Source organism: Acanthaster planci, linkage group LG16 (assembly GCF_054643075.1).
Source record: "Acanthaster planci isolate LZ-2023a linkage group LG16, COTS_SCS, whole genome shotgun sequence".
Lineage (NCBI taxonomy): Eukaryota > Metazoa > Echinodermata > Asteroidea > Valvatida > Acanthasteridae > Acanthaster > Acanthaster planci.
The window spans coordinates 3,425,295-3,442,699 of NC_141792.1; the positions used below are offsets into that span (position 1 = coordinate 3,425,295).

Here is a 17,405-nt window from a genome sequence, read left to right on the forward strand (position 1 = left end):
GAAAAAACGGAATCTCACTTTAAAGCTATAGTAACAGTTATATTGGATCAGGTCTTGCTTATTTTGACTTGGTTAAACTGTCCTGAGTCGTACGTTCAAAAATGGAGAGTTTGAAACTGTCCTTCAGGGATAACGAATTACCATCAGCGGCCTCCCTGATAATGGAGGTACTGGTGTTGTAGATGTTGCATGTAAATTTAATGCCTTTAAATTCAATGTCTTGAGAAGGTATCAAGAAAGCCTAGGGAAATGGAAATACCTTAATTTCCGACTACTGTTTATCAAAGACCTGGGTCAAATAATTGAAAATAATAGAATCATGTCATTTTCCTGACTAGTTGACATTTGATGTTCACTCTCTTAGCGGAGACGCTTTTGGACATTGATCGAGGCATTCACTTTCTTCAAGGTTATTCAGGGATTATTTGGCAGTCCCATTTGAAGGTGGAATTTTACCAAAGGGTATTAACCTAGTTTCAAATAACGAAGGCCAGAGCTCCTCATCACACTGTGTGATGCCAAAAGTAAAGAGTGTGACTTTCCAACCTGCAACTCATAGCAGCATTTAATTCTTTGACCGGAATGCACGTTTCTGCTGGTAAATGGCCAAGAGACAGAGTTGGTGGTTGTCACCCTAATGAATGTTTTGCAATCAGTAGCATTTTTTTAGAATTATTAATAATAGGAGTCCTCGATCCGAGACCATTGAATTTTACCCGTAGTTAGCCACGGCTGATTCTGCAAATTTCAACCCGTTATTCTTCCCAACTGTAGGAACGGATTACAGCTATTGTTCCCCTGCGCACTTTTGTGTTGGCTCTTGCAGATCCCTCCATTTCCACACAAAGTCAGTAAACAAACGCAAACGCGAAAAATCCCGCCAAAAAGTCAGTGCTGCGTTTTTTAATTTCCCTTCACCACAATTAACAACATAAACACAGTGTCATTTGAAAAGCGGAGCACCTCAGTTTGGAGTTGTTTAGAGAAGCATGCTGTAACTATTACGTGGTTTACTTTTTGATACATTGGTAAGCACTAACCCCGTTTGAGGCCACAGCAAGAGGCCCATGAGCTCTACTTGTAAATCAAGGACAAGATATAGTAGTTTATCACTTCGAGGGACTTAGGAGGAAGCAGGTTTTCCACATAAACTACACTATGATTGGTGAATGGCTTAATTTATACGTATATTAAAGCGCCTTTCGGCAGTTTTGTGGCGGCTTGGTGAATCTTTGTGCTTTAATAAATTAAAGAGTAAAGCACCTAAAGGTGATTGTTTATTAGAAAAAACCTGAAAACAAGTGGTTTGTTCTTGGCTTCGGTATCTGGCTCAATTTCTGCATTCACCTATTGTAAATTTGATTTTCCGTCTATCCTGTTCTTCCTTTTTGCATAAACGTTCTTCATTTCGCTTTATTCCAATATTTTAGTACCGAGCTAAAACAAAACAAATTGAAATGAGACAAAACAAATCAACAAATTCACATATTCATGCCTAGCCTATGCAAATAAAGAAGTAATTTAACCAAGTTTGAGATGTACGAGGTCTGACTGATTTGTTTTAAAATCTAACAAGAAGGTTAAATATTGACCATGCGAAGAGTGAACTATGTTGCATTATACGCGCAAGTAGGAGCGTGACTCACTGTGAGTCACACTGTTAATTACGTAATTAGGTACTATATGTAGTATTTGTTGTGCTCCTATCTCTTCCTTTCATCAATATTTTGCCAAATAAATACAAAGGAAGAGGGTATCCCAACCCCCCAACAATCTTACCGCAACGGCTGGGCCATCTAGGGCCATCCAAACACAACAACAACAAGCCTGGCATGACTCATTCGTATACCCAGCAAGAAATAAGACCGAGGGGTACACCCCCAACATGTCCAATCCCTATACACATTCCAGACTATTGTTACTTAACACATCCCCCCAAGATGTCTAAAGTAATTCCCCAGATTCCTGCGAGACAATGACCAACACAAAGCAGGGGGGTGTTCTCCGTCTCATACCTTGCTGCATATGCTCATTGGCAAGGGTCATTGATCTTCCCAGCTGCCAGGCAGATATCTTCCCAGGAAACAATAGAACAAGGGCAATAAACCTTACTCACGCTGTGTGGAGAGCCAAAAAGCATTCAATCCTCGGCACTGGCAGTCATCCAGGGGAATGAAATCACTCCACAGTGGCCTGCTAAACTGTCACAAGGGAAAGGGGCAAATTTGTACCCAAATATATCGTCGGTGGTACCACGATCTGACCTATCTCAGTTTTTGACATTTCGAGAAAAACGCGTTTGAAGTCTGGCCTGTTTTGGACCTTTCATTTCCCTCACTACACTAACCTTTATTGACACAGATTTCTTATTTTAATAAAGTTCGACAGTTAACTTAATATATGAGATATTTTGTTGGGCAGAATTTATAGTACTGGGTCAACGTTATGCGCTAAAACCATATATGTCAGTTCGTTAAAATTTCATTGTCATATTTTATGAGCGCAAAGCGCAAGTTATCCAGATGGGTCGCTTCGTGGAACGATAACATTGTTATTTCTCTGTGGATAACAGTGACCTACGTCGTTTGCGCATGCGCGCGGACCTTTCCACGTTGATTTATCTGAAGGTTCGTTTAAAATCCCCTACTGTCTTTGTTTATATTTTTCGATTATAAACGTCCTACAAAGTAAAACTTTGCAAAAGCTGAAGGAAAGTAGAAGGTACTTGTGGAAGATCTAACAGTGTCAGAGTTGTCTCTTAGTGGTTTTACAGAGTACAATGACTTTCAAATGACATTAATGAAGGATATAGACCAAAAATTATGAATACAGTAACAGCTGGCGAACATTCTATGATACGGAGTGCCAGCACTGTAATGAATAAAAAATCTGAGGGGAAGTGCATACAAACAAACAAACAAACAGTGGTATGGGGGGACTTGGAAAGAAAATGAAATAAATAGGGTCTTAGCTCACGAAGAGAGAATTTTACGATAACACTGATCTTTAAGTCTGACTGTTTGCTCCTTAAATTCTGAGGCAAAATACGGCAGGTGTCAATGCATTAAGTAATTAATAGCTTTTCGTTATTTTTGATTTAAGAATTGAAATAAAAAGCTTCGTATGGTTTTTAACCCCCCCAAAAAAAAGTCGACAGAGATTCGATTCGAGTTTTGGTCTTGTGTACTTATTTTTGCAGTATGTAGCAAACAATGCTTTTAGGTTTTTGCATACTTTGCAATTTTAACCAGAAACGTGGCAACTGGATATAGCTTGTTACACTTCGTTGCATTTAGCTTCTTTTTAACTGTGTAGACTTTAAAATTTTATCTGGACTGGTTTACTAAATCAACCTAAAAGAAAAACACAACGCACAAAACGTCATAAACAAAAAAGGTATAAATGCTATTTTTAGTCTCGCTGACATGGGCCGGCCCGACAGGGCTCCAAAAGACGAGACTGCTACAGTTTTGTTGCCGTGACTGACTACACAAGTACGCCTCGCTCAGGATTTTATGTCATCGTACGAATGTCCATCACGATTTTGTTCGAATATCATAAGAAATATATATATACTTGAGCTCAGCTATTTACAGTAACAGAAACTGGGTTGGGATTAAGGTTCAACGTTCAGCCAATGAATGACACCGAACAGTGCTAAAGACTGGTTCTGAATCACCGAACTTCAAACAGCATCGACAGGTATCGCTTACGGTCCAGATACCAGACTGTATAGGTCAATTCGTTGAAATAAAACGTAATTGTCTTCACGTTTCACGCAGTCAGTCAGTGCGTCAGTCCGTGAAGTAGTAAGTTTAAAATTTGGAGAGGTAGGTCAACATTTTTAATTAATCAAGTTAATTTATTTAGCTTTTTAGAGCACCTATAAGTTTGAAACTTTCAGAAAATAAATATTCGCTTCTGCAGAACACGAATATGCTAAAAACAAGAATTTGCTAAAAACCGTCAAAAATCGAGATAGGTAAGATCCTGGAGTGATCGACGATACGGGAGCGCTAAGGGGTGGGTATCTTCGCGCCAAATTCGTGGCAGTACCAAACTTACTCGGTGGGTGAAACACCCTCTAAAAGGAGGGGCGGGGTCCAACGTACAAAATCAGAAATTGTGGGCCAGCTGCTGGGTTGGATTGTTGCCATGTGATACAAATCACGTAATTTTGCCTCAGGTTGAGGCACGCTCACTCTTCGGAGGGCTTTAAAGAACTTCGGCATTTACAACGCTTTCGGACTTACACAAAGATATACATGTGCCTTTAAAATTGATGAGAATAAAGAGCAGACCAATGAAGGCATGAAGATCTGTCTACTGCATTACGCATGCTCTAATCTAATAGGTAATTCAAAGCTAATTGGACTTTGTCTTTTCAAGTTGTTGCGTAGTCTCTTGATGGTGTAGACTTGGCATTCCGATCGCATAATCTAGGAGTCATTGTAACAGGTGTTCGAGCTGTCGACGTAACAAAACCAAGGAATCTTAAAAGGAAATAATTACTTTGCCTGCAAACGGTGCAATTGAAACGATATGTGGCAAAGGGGGACCCCACACTCTATTGTGTCTTCTTTTATCTTGATGGAATCTTTGGAATTCCTTTCAGATTTCTGAGGGGGGTGCAGTTGGCACAATAGCCATAGGTTATACAGCTCGTGCATCACATGGGGGGTCCCCCTTTCCCACATATCGTGCCGGGTATCAAACGGTGAGCGTGGGTACTTTTTGGCACGTTGGATTTTCCAAATGACTTTGTGTTTCTATGAATAAATGAAGTCAAATAAGTGCATTCTTCTGCATTCCTTTAGTTGAAGAAAGCCTAAAGGGTCCCTAGAAATTAAAACAATCAAGCACTTTTCACTAGAGGTTTAATTTGAAAACATTTTGTTAAGGCACCCTGTTCATCCGCTGGGACTGAGGTACATCATAATCCAAAGGCATCTACCAGCGATAAGTGAACGTTGCATATGTATTGTTCTATGCTTGCCTTCTAGGACCAGAATGTCTTTCTGGCTTTTTTTTTGGGGGGGGGGTTACGCTACCTTTTTTGTGAGGGTACATGTAAGCCACTGTTTTTGTTGCGGATTTCTTTTTTGCGACAAGCATGTCAAAGGGCATACTGGATGGAGGCGCAATGGGAACACGTCACTGTCACTGAAAGGGCAAAAGTGGTAATAACGCTGGCAGAATATTTCAAAAGCGTGTAAAAAGCCACAGCAATGTAGCCGAAGGTTATTTTAAAATAATGCTTTGGTTCTCCTTAACACCTGTTTATGAGGCTAAGCCAATCAGCACACGTCAACTTACTCGACAAACCTGTTGTAGTAACGCCTACTGCACGAAGACCATATGGGTTCGATCTTAACTTCACTCTCGTAGGGGGCCATGACGTAACCAGTAGACGGACAACTATTGTCCTGGTTGTCGTGACACATGCCCAGACTGCGGTGACCAAAAAAAAAGTGTTAAGTTACATTTTCCATTGAGGGCTTTAATTAGCACTATCCTCTAAGCGCCTTAGTCTTGCTGGCTAATGCAGTAGGATATCTGCAGTTACTGATAGCACTTTGAGTTATAAATCTAAGAGTCGCTACACTCTGTTATTGTTTAATACCTTCCCAGGTTTCAATTAAATTATATGTGAAAAACCTTAAAGGCTATTGTACTATTTAACCTAAGTTCAGCGAAGCAACTTTTCGGACCAAATCTAACGGGCCCAAAACTACCCTTTCCTTGGCTACTGTTAATTTTCATTTAGTGTGAGTGATGTGAGAATTTTTTGCATCTTTTTGCTTTCAAGCCCCTGGGTACCATGTTGAAGCAATCCAAGGAGGGCTAATGAAGAGAACTACATTTTTGAAGGGGGTTATTAAACAATTGCTTTCTTAAGACGTCAGAACTACCAGGTAAAAAACCAAAAGCTGCCAGGAGAGAGATAGATATTGTGCTTGTGTTGCGCTTGAAATGGCAGCATTGAGTTGCATGCAGGGTTTTGAAAAATGTGTTAGGAATTTACAAGTGCCTGAGGAACTTTGGTAAGACTAGTTCACTGCCTTGAATATCAATAATGGCATGAGTTTTAATGATATATTATGTGTATTTATCTCTGCTGGCAAACCTTCTGAAAGGAGCTTACTTGTGTCCAATCTCATGAGCAGCCGTGGCGGTAGCCTCATCAAGACTGTGGAATCTCGAAACAGACACTGCCTCTTTGCTGTCACAAACGCCAACATATGCTAGGCCAAGGATACCGTTAACGAAGGGCAGTCTGCAGGGGTGAAAAAAACCCGAGTAGGAAGAATTAAAGTTTTGAGCAGGCCTTGGGTTTACCCCGCTCCACTTGTTGCCAGTTACAGGGCCTACACATAGAGTCCCGAAAAACATAAACCATGTAGGGATTTGCACTGTTTTTGCAGTGGGAAAAGATCATTCAGAAACCCGAATAATTCAGATTGAAGGGCACTATTCAAGTGCAGTTTAATTAAATTAAGTAAATTCAGCAAGTTACCCGCTAAATATAGCAGCATTGTCCCAGTGACGATCATCGGAAGGCGGGTACTGTTTCGTATCCAGCCATTCCGCAGCGCTTGGCAGATAGCGATACGCATTCCAGCTGATCCAAAATCCAGGCTGTGAAGAAAACGGATGTTTGCCAGTATTTTTAACACTGAGCTGGCAAAGATTTGGCTTCCATAGCCAGGAGGTATATTTATATCCTTTTCCACTTTTTTCTTTGGTGTTTCTGCTTTCGTTTTTTTTTGACTATAGATTCTAGCAAACAGCTCTTTCTGCCTTCTGTTTTCTCTTTTATCAAGAGAAAATTGTTTTTGTATCATTACATGGGTATCCGAAATGAAACATTGTATGATCAAAAAGATATTTAATATTCAATAGGAGGAAGTAGGCGTACATTAAAATTGATATTTTCCTTCGTACCTGTCTCACAGTGAGGATTATCATATGCACCAGTTTGGGAACGAGGTCTTTTCCAGCCAGTGAATCTAGTTGAAGGATATTCTTGACCTGTTTCAAAATTAAAGTCAAAGGTTGGAATTATTCAGGCTGTTTTTCTATTTAATTGCAGCTTCCATATTAGACGTGACATCTGCTATTTTGATTATCTTTCACTGATATGTAAAGTGCTTGAATGATATAGCCTTTAAAATCTAAGAGAACCAAAATCGGTTGACATTTAAACTACAAAATTCCAAATCTGCAAAAATATCGTGAGTAAAAAAGGAGCAACATAAAGTCTAAGGATTGGTCATGGGGACGACCCCAAGATGCCCAAAACATTTAATTGGTATTGTAGAGATGATATGGGTCAGATAGAAGTCTTACCGCGTTGAAGACCGTTGTCAGAGCGGTCAGGGTGGAATTTCCGCGTAGATAGTGCAACAAAGCATCGCCGACAAAAGCAAGCTTCAGATACTTGGTACCCGATGGTTTGACATCTCCTTCAACGCACAATGGACCTTGTTGATCAAGGATTATCTATCATTAATCTCTATTAAAGCAACTCCTTAAAAATTGAAAATTTCCGAATAATATCTATATTATCAATTACACGTTATTGATGTGTTTTGGACTTAAACTGACTGCAAGTTAACCTTTTTCAATGCTAGGAAATACTGACGCTGGCACATGTTTCCCAAAGAATTTTGTTAGAAAGTACCCTTATTTACTGCACAAACCATTGTAACTGCACGGCATAGACATAAAGGCTTCAGTTTTTTATAAGAGACAATATATTCATCCCCAATCGAGAAAAATACTCTTTCTGCCGCAGTTTGCACCTTTTTGTTGTGAGGTACTTTGCCAAGAAATTCAATCGGTAGAAGGGTAGCACTCAAAAAAAAAGACTGCGTTTAATTAACTCTTGGCATGTGCGTCTTTTGTTTTCTTTCCCATTACAACACGGGGCCATTTCGTTTTAGCAAAATCATCAGGGAAACAAGGACGATGCTTTTTCCTTATCACACTGACATTGCTTGCTGGCTAACCTAACATTTCATTACTTGGCTCTGCTGTTAAAGTCCTTGATAAACAAAACCGCATGAATTATACCTAGGATATGTACTGCGCAAGCATTTTAGAACTTTCTATCCCCAATCAATGTCGCAAAGATGGGCTGGCGTTGCATGTGCTACACAACCTTAGCTTTGAGTACAAGGAGGGTGCAGAAAGGAGTCGCATTTAAAATGTAGCGGCACAGAATATTAACTGTGTGCAAAATCTGCCTACACAAAGTAGATATAATGTCAAAATGCTTTTTCTTAAAAATTAAACTCGTTTGTAGATGTTATTTAAAAACAAAGACATTTCCCAGAACGGAATAAAATTGAAACCGAAGCTCCGAACCGTTTGTGGCTGTTAGGTACGCTCGCTTCCCCCTACACAATAAGCCATTGTTAGCGAAATCTCTTGCAACGAACAAAGCCGTCTCATGGCGAAAGGCTGCGAGCTCGTTTTGGAGAAAATGTACCCCGACGGAATTTACTGCCTGAACCAGCTAGTTCAATAACAAAATGATTCAGTGTTACACCCAATTTTGGGATTCAGTGTAATTCTGGTTATAAATGAAATGCTCTGGTTAGACCTATATTTATGGAACGTTACAGAGCCAAATGTCAATTTAACAGAACAACAACTGATATAAATGATCGGCGCGACATCAAAGATGCCGCAACACTGCGTTATCGGTCTGTGTGATCGGTCTCTGAGACCTAGGATACACACCTTGCTATTGCCGTGCTGAACTCGAATAATTCAATTGTTTAAAGTTCGCTGTGGCAATAGCACAGCGTTTAGTGCAATTCGGCTCGCCGAATTGAGTTCAGTATGGTGAGCCCTTTCGCTCGACAGGGTATGCTGCAATGTCGTCGATCCAATGATAGCCGTGGCACGACACTTCTTTATTTCAGTTCAGCATCGCCGTGATATTGCCAAACTCACTTGAGCTAAATTTGCCACGGCAGTAGCTTGCCGCTTCATCCAGTGCCGGTACCGCGTTCGTAGAGTCGGTGGACACAAATGCAGTGAGCCACTGGATGTCATGTATCAAGTTTTGATTTTGGTATGATTGGGTTCCTATACTCAAAATGCCGTTGAAAAAAATAAATAACCCCCCCCCAAAAAAAACAAAAGAAAAGCCATGACCTTCAGTGTCAAAGCTGGATATCCCTGTTGTCTTTTAACGATAATATGAAGCGGCAGCTGGAGGACTCGACGTGGAAGTTGTTGTGCACACGAATTCGCATGTAACGGAATTCTCTTATTAAGCACTCTGCGGGGAAAACCCCCTTCTACCCTTTTGTTTGTTCTAGAGGAAGATAGAATAACCTGGCAATATAGAACCAACGAGCCCACTTACCTCGCAATTCAACAAGTTCTCGTAATGTATGATTCTGGGTCTGGTCTCATAATATTCACTCGTTAAAGCAGAAATTGGTCATAGTATAAATGACTACTTAAGGCCAAGGCTCAGACCAGCTACCGGTACACGTTTAACTACTGAGGTCGAAGATCATACAGCGCAAACTTAGGCCTATGGGAAGACTGTCACTGGATAACTGCTAATTAAAATGCGTGGGCTTAGGGATCTACATGGTTTTGCTATATTTATCGACTTCATCAAACATATTTGTTACCGTTAAACAGTCACTTAATTGAAACTTCTGATACAAAGCTAAAATCTGCACGAAAAAGTTATTTTGAATTTCCATACGGGTAGTTTTAAGAATAATATAATCTGTGACTTACTGCTACCTGTACTATGTGGTGGTATACTTCAAGACAAAGCAAAAGCCCTTGAAAAAATATTGCTTTTGGGAACTAAACATTACACTCACTCCTAACAGGGCAAGAGGCACCATTTTGCGGTTTATTCTTGTAGGCAACGTGGGGGAGGCCACGCCCAATGTCCCTCTTGTAGGCGTGCTCATCATCCAGTGGTTCAATGTATGTCGGCCCAGAGGCATGATACGCAATTGCCATCTTTGAGAAAAAGGCAGACAACAATTTTTTGGTGTCTGTGCAGTCATGAATAAATCAATTCGATCTTTCTAGTCATTTTCCGAATTGATTGAATTTTTCTTCAAATTATTTGGATGTCTTAATGTTTTGCGTGTAAGACTTCTATAAATGTCAGCACAGTGATGAAGTGCAAAAATTTTTCAACAATGTGTCAAGTCATATTTTAGATTCACCAGTTCTGAATATTCATGAAAATACAGGGTCGTTTGTAATTTATACACAGAATGCAACGAAACTGTAGAAAAGCAAACTTACCAAACCCATGCAAGTGGTGACAGACACGAGAGAGTCACCTTCCCCGACGACTTTGCCGCTGTAAATACAGTCAGTTTGGACAGGCACCTTGATGATGCCCTCATCAGTGAGGTATTCAGCCTCGAGTCCAGGTTTAATGCCACTGTCGTCGTCACATATGGAGGGTCTCACCGAATGCATCGACGTAAACGTCGAGGTGCGAGGCTGTAATGGCACTACGATCCATACTGCGCTTGGTGTCAGCAGTCACATATTCTGGATATACTATCTCGTACTCAGGGGCTAAATATGGTAGATAATAATAAATTAAGAGTCGGGTTAAACCAATCTGCCCCAATAGAACACAGGATCTGTGTTTGGTAAAAGTAGTTTTAAATAATTGTTCTTTAGTCTTGGAAAAGAAAATTCACCTTTGTCGTCGCTGTCAACACCAAAGTAGCGCTGAAGTTCATCCTTAGAGAACCTGTGGTTTGGCTGTAGATAAAAACTCACAAGGCTATTATCGTAACAGATTTTTCTTGAAAGGTTTTGTTCTTTGCCAAATATGAAAAGTACTTCTTGCTCAACAAAAGCAGGTTTTTATCTGCAATGACAACATTAAATGGGTTCACTATGCTATTACAACAACTCTCTTCATTTCTGATAGGTTAATCGCAAATAACGTGCCATTGATATTTCGGATCGAAACATGGCGCCCGCGCTGGAGACCAATGCGAAGGAACCCCTCAGGAGCTATTTTGGAGTCCAACAGAAAATGCCTATCACAATATAGTTATGACGAAATGACCGACTACTAAAAAGGAAGCACAGAACACCGGTTCTTCTCTTTACTGACGAACTCGTTTTGAAAATCACAAGTGCTGCTGATGAAACAAATTAAATATGCTTTCAAGCAATAAGAGCAGTTATTAGAGGTATTACAGAATATTGTTTGAAGCCAAAATTGACTGGAGCGCGGCAATTTTGTTTCGCAATTTCACGATGAAGTGAGAAAAAAAAACAGCAGCATTATTGGCCTTTGGCTTGGCCTACCCGGAGAGGATTTATTGAGGGGTTCCAAACAGTGAACGTTTCACAATGGAAAGAATATTTGATTCAGTGATATACTGAATACACCATTCTACGACGCGAACTATTCCCAACATAACAACTGTTGTTTTTATGACTTAACGTCACTAAAACTCCACTGTATGAAAATCTGTTCCAAAAAGTTATGTCTGGCAGGCATATCAAAGGAGGTATTCTTTCACCAACTACGCTAGGCATAATGGAAAACGTACCACTGGTGGTCCAGCAAGCGCCATTGCAGCGAAGGACAGGAAGAGAGAAGCCGACAGCATCATCGTGGTATACGTCTTGGAAACCGGCAATCAGAATGAAAAATTTGCCTGCCTGTGCGAGTCTTTTAAAGACTTTCCAGGCAACCCAGTTTTTTCTGTTTGTTTCAGGATGATATTAACGGAGGGTTATGAGAGGCATCGGCGCACTTATCAAATAATCCATCTGATTGGAACATCATTGAAATGGTAATATAGAAACGAAAATTAGGCCTTTCGCTACAGTTGAAAATTACTTTTGATACCAACGTACCAGCAAATTTCCTGCTATGTTTTATACTTTTTTCTTCACTTACCTTTGAACACGACTGATATGATACGGAGTTTAAAATTGTACTAATCTTACGATCTGAAAGAAAGGAGTCTGCTTGGACCATCAATGGATTTCCAATTAAGTGTTCAATGCCACTGGTAATTACTGGATGCGAAGTGTGTCTGGAAATACTTCCTGAGACTATCCTTGTTTGCAGGCATTGAACCTGATATTTAATAACCAACTCATTGCAGTGTCCTCAAGGTGTATTGTATTCGTTTGGTAACAGGTTTTTATATGCCACCTGGCCAGGTACGTCGGACATAAAACTGCGTCTGCTAATTTCATCCATCCGAGCAAACATCACCCAGCCTTTAAAATCATTTGTCGGACTACGTGGCAAGAGCTTGGCTGGGATCCAGGGTAGGAAGAATCATGGGTTTGTTTGTCAAGTTGGCAAACTTAGGTAGTCCTTTCTCTAGACACCCTGATGGTTGTAACCTAAACGGGAACCTCTGTATTTTGTCAGTTGGAAACTCTGTTCTTATGTTGATATTTCTTTGATGTCTTAATGCTGTTAACATAGTGTTAACACCATGCTCCACCATGCCGTGAGACTGGAGAATTACTACGCGTGCGAGAAGTCTGCAGATTACGCATTGCTCCATTATTTCTTGAAGAAATATAGCTCGATTGATTTTTCATCTTCTGGCGCCCTTCATTATTGAAAACTTGACGAAGGGCTAAAAATTCGAACTGTATTTCATATGGACTGAATTCATCAATTTAACACATAAAACACTTCCGTGTGGCACAACAAAGGGGGACCGAAAAACTACCTGAAGGAGACAGAATAACCAGGAGGAGTAGGAGGCGGACAGATTTACAGGGACGGGGGACACTTTTCCTAGGTCAGTCCAGGTTTACCGGGAGACAGATTTGCTGTCTATGTCGGCAAAGTGATTGGCTGCGACCGTTTTTGGTAAATTAGCCCATCGGCTGTGTACAAACGGTTGGCAGATTCGTCAAGTATCTGACAAACGGACAGACGGATGGATAAACTAAAGCTCATCTGTCTGTTTACCAACAGAGCAGAGCGCTTTTTCGCATTCCTTTTGTTAATTTGATCAGGCAATCTACTGTACAAACCTAATGGCATAATCATCTCACTATGACCATTCGGTTTCAACCCAAGCAAGCATGCATTTCTGGAAATAACATGCTTTAAATAGTGCATGTTTAATGCAATTTGACTCCTTATCTGATGGCATAATCGTCAGTCAGGCAAGTTTTCGTTTAGAATACTCACTTTTCTTGTTCTCTGCAAAGGTTGAACTCGAGGGGATGTGTATTTAAGAAGACTTAGGGCTTTACACAGTGCATCTTTGATGTCATGTGACTTGTCATTTGAAGACGTCATCCTCACATGAGGTCCATATTTGCCTAAAGCACTTCCTTTCCAAGATATCAGCAAGGTTTCAACCCAATCAGACATGCACTTCAAGAGAAATAGAACTTGCAGGAGTGCACCTTTAATGTTACGTGAAATGAATATCTGATGACGTTATCATCACATGAGGTCAATTTCGTCTTTAAAACTCCCTTTCCTAAATAACTGCCAAGTTTCAATAAAATCGGACTTGCACTTCAGCATATATATATAGTACTTTAAAGAATGCACCTTTTAGGTCACGTGACTCGCTTTGGTGATGATAATGTAATCACACGAGGTCAATCTCCGTCTATAAACCTTCCTTTCTTGACTGTCTGCCAGGTTTTAACCTAATCACTCATGTACAAATCAAAAAACAATTAAAACATATTACTGTTATCGTAAAAAGAGCACATATTAGAGATTTTAGACATTTGTCCCTTGTGGCATTCTAAACAATGTGATCTTCCCTCAGCGCCAGATGCTTGGAAATTTTGAAAATGTGAAAACAAATGAGTATATACCCTATGCACTGTGCGGTGCCTTTGTTACAGGCAGATATTGCGCGTCCACGCACACAGTAGCCAATGCACAGTATACAAATGGAATTTTCGAGCTCGCGAACATTGTGGGTTTTTGTTGTTGGCAGGTTATCTGTGTGAAGACGTTCTGCACTTCATGCAGTTGACTGCAATGTTTTACTTATTATCTAATGGACACTTCTGACAAATCTGTAGATGGTTGGGTTTATTAGCGAGTTTTGAAGAATAAATAAAAAGCACTTTTTATTATATCCTCTTGTCTGATGACGTCACCGGTCCCACATTTTACACATGTATTAACTGGGTAAAGATCACCTTCCTTATCTCTTTTTTCATGGGATCTGGACAACTTCGCCACAGACATCTATACAAAATCCATTTTTCCGAACTTTTAACCTGTCGCTAGAGGGCTCTCGACAATTACGTGACGTCATCGGTAGATGATTTGAAGAATACCACACCCGCAATACTACAAGAGATTGACACCGTTGAAAACAACATGATTACCACATTTGAACAATAAACCAATTTCTGGTTTCAACTGGAAGGAAGGGTCACGTGATTTAGTTACCCCATATGAGATGAATTGAAGAAGAAATTATACTTTGCCCCTTTACACAAACAGAATGTTGTGGAAGGCCAGGGTTGATTTTATATGGATTTTTAAGAATTTAACACATAATTTAAATATTCAAAATTTCAGATAAAGTCACTTGATGAAGTCATCATCACGTATTTCTTAGTGTGCTATTTGCTATATGGTCTTTGCTGGCTGTAACTTGCAGGACGACTGAAGGAAGCATAATTACCAAAACGTTGCCTTGAAAACCTGTACAAAGTCAGTGGGCTGAAATGAATATTAAAAAATCGAGGATAATAATTCACTTGCTGACGTCATCATGTAGTCATTGTTCTTGGACAATATAAGCGTAAAGGACCTTCATAGGTGTAAGTTTGATTAAGATCTAGAGTTGCAAAGGGACCAAAGTCGATGTTGGAAGAAATGTGCACAAAACAAATGGGCCTTGGCCCAGAAGAAACATGAAGAAAAAAAACCGAACAAAACAAATGCATTTTTTGCGTAATTGCGAAAAAGTCAATAACGTAAGTTGCATGAGAGAAGTGCTCTCCTTATTCCATGGATTTTGTTCCTTTTGGATGGTCATCGAACTCTTGGTTTGTGTATTGGCCAGAGAATGTAGATCACATATGGTTAGTTTTTTGACTTTGTGTTTAGCACTTTGGGCCGTTTCTGACCTGAATCCCTTGTCGCAGTGATACAGAAAGGATCGGTGGCAGCCATATTGGCCACCAAGCAACAATACATAAGAAACGATAGCGTCAAGCTAAGACGACTGAACACAATTAGATTCAGTGTAAGACACGTGATATAGGAAACAGTCGCACCTGAAGTAGTCCATGAAGGCATTGCAGCGTTTTCTACACAATTACTTGAATTATTTGCATTTATTTCGTTTAGTGAATTTAGCTTTCAGAATCTTCATTTTTAACTTTGATGACTTTTTCATTTCCAGTATATATCCTGTTTGCCTTTTCTTAGACACATTAATCACTACATTTTCCTTGTAAGAGTACACGCACACAGTGTCTTGTACAGTGTACATTGCTTCCGCCTATTTGACCTTGTTAGCCCAGAGGCTGTGGTACACTTCAGCATGCTTCATTTAAGCTTGTACTATCATCCACCAAGGACTTTGTTTTAAGGTGAAATTATTCATTCACAATCATTGTTCTAAGAATCCAGCTAAGACACGTGACTAAGACTTTCCTTTCTTAAATTTTGTGACTTTAACTACATCCTGTTTCTAACCGTATATAAGTCCTGCATCATTGTACAGCTCCTCAGTATCCAGTATCCAGTATTAGTCTGCTTTTCAATTCTTCAATTCAGTCAACAGCTTACAATTCTATCGCAACCGTCTCGGTCGTTCTTTCGAATAAAGTTGGTAACAACACTGAATTAACACTGACCCTCATGACGACCCTATAGCATCATCAAACGTAGGAGCGGTGGACTCATTGAAATGTATCGCAGCCTTCGAAAATGAATGGTACACCGTGACTTTCAGCGCACGCCAAGACTGCGAGACAATGGTTACGGGAGGCATGGTGCCGATTGAACGGGTCATTTTGCATAATATAGCATCTGTCTATGCTGACAGCTCCGTATGAGATGGCTGACGGGGTATAATTTGCACCGTCTTGACAAACGTTGGTTCTGGATTAAACATCAAACGACAGACCCACGGTTTTAATGACTGGAAACAGGAGTCCAAAGCCTGTTAATGAAGAACATCAAGATTCCTATTATGCCAAACTACGTCAGAGTTGACCCTTTTGCCTACTAGTTCGTCATCATAAGGGCCAGCAAAAGTCATGTATAATCTGTGATCAACCAGACTGTATGATGTGACAAGTACATACTAATGTGCATTAGACGACCCCAAATCTAACGATTATAATATAGTGGCATGTAGTTACGCCAGCGCCCTTATCGGGTGAGAGCTAATTAATCATGCAGCCCGCAGGCCACATTTTGCCTTGCGCGGACAGAGCCTCAACATCCGCTGCAACAAATAGTCTCTCGGACTCCACATTTCATTCTTTCAGTTGGGTTATACTTCTTTATTAATCCTTGAGTGTAAATGACTAATTTATAAGCACTGTTTTGTTGATAATCGATGCTGATTCAAGTGTATGCAATAGTTGAAGGTAATTACACTTAGCGTTTTTATGAATGGCGGAGCAATATGTTTAGGCCATGTGGCTGTGCCTATGGCGTTGGGCGTTCTCGAACTTTCTAGAGTGCCGTCGTTGTTGCTGCTGCGAACTGAGCAACGCCCAGGTAAGAAAGTTGCCCCCAAATTCCTTGCTGTCAGTACCTTTTTCTGGGTCATGTACCTTCATTAGACTTGTATCATGGTAACCACTGAACAGATTAGCTGGTATTATACTGAGGCTAATCGTATTTGTGACAATCTTTCACGTTTGTTGTGCTGTACACGTTACGGCAAACGGTACTGTACATGTCACATTGCATCAACGCTATACATGTATCCTGCCTGGTAGACCTCGTGAGTGACACGCGCTGTGTATTATAGTACGGTGCGTACGTGGGGCTGTAATGCTTTGCGTTGATACTATACGGCGTTACGAACGTGATTGAACGTTTAAAGTAGACTTTTGTACATTTAATATTATGCAAGGTGCATTCCTGTGCGGTTGCTCGTTCCTCCATGCTCATACTGCCATTCCTCAACATATTATAGTGATTGATATTTGTCATTCATACTTGTATGTACATGTGCCATGTTGTGTTTGGGCCGCAGTTCAGGAGAAATAGCTGTGGGAGCCTGCAAGAGCTCGATCTTTGCTGATACGTCAGCAACTCTACTGTATCCATGACACCGGGGTAATTTACCATAGTACAACTACTGTAATTCGAGTGCATGTTTTGTCCGACCATTTGTATGACTTTATGAGCAATAATTTCACAGTAGTTTAACTATTGTGTCAGTATG

General features: G+C 40.3%; 1 pseudogene across 1 annotated transcript; it reads right to left on the reverse strand.

Annotated features, from left to right (window-relative positions):
- Nucleotides 1–875: 875 nt before the first annotated feature.
- On the reverse strand, nucleotides 876–11,729 carry LOC110985284 (zinc metalloproteinase/disintegrin-like; annotated as a pseudogene). Its single transcript, XR_015428014.1, has 10 exons — nucleotides 11,580–11,729; nucleotides 10,710–10,773; nucleotides 10,300–10,581; nucleotides 9,861–10,005; nucleotides 7,351–7,484; nucleotides 6,946–7,032; nucleotides 6,518–6,639; nucleotides 6,146–6,277; nucleotides 5,317–5,451; nucleotides 876–4,467 (listed from the first exon to the last, which is right to left on the reverse strand). The product of XR_015428014.1 is annotated as a zinc metalloproteinase/disintegrin-like (transcript).
- Between the last annotated feature and the right edge of the window lie 5,676 nt (nucleotides 11,730–17,405).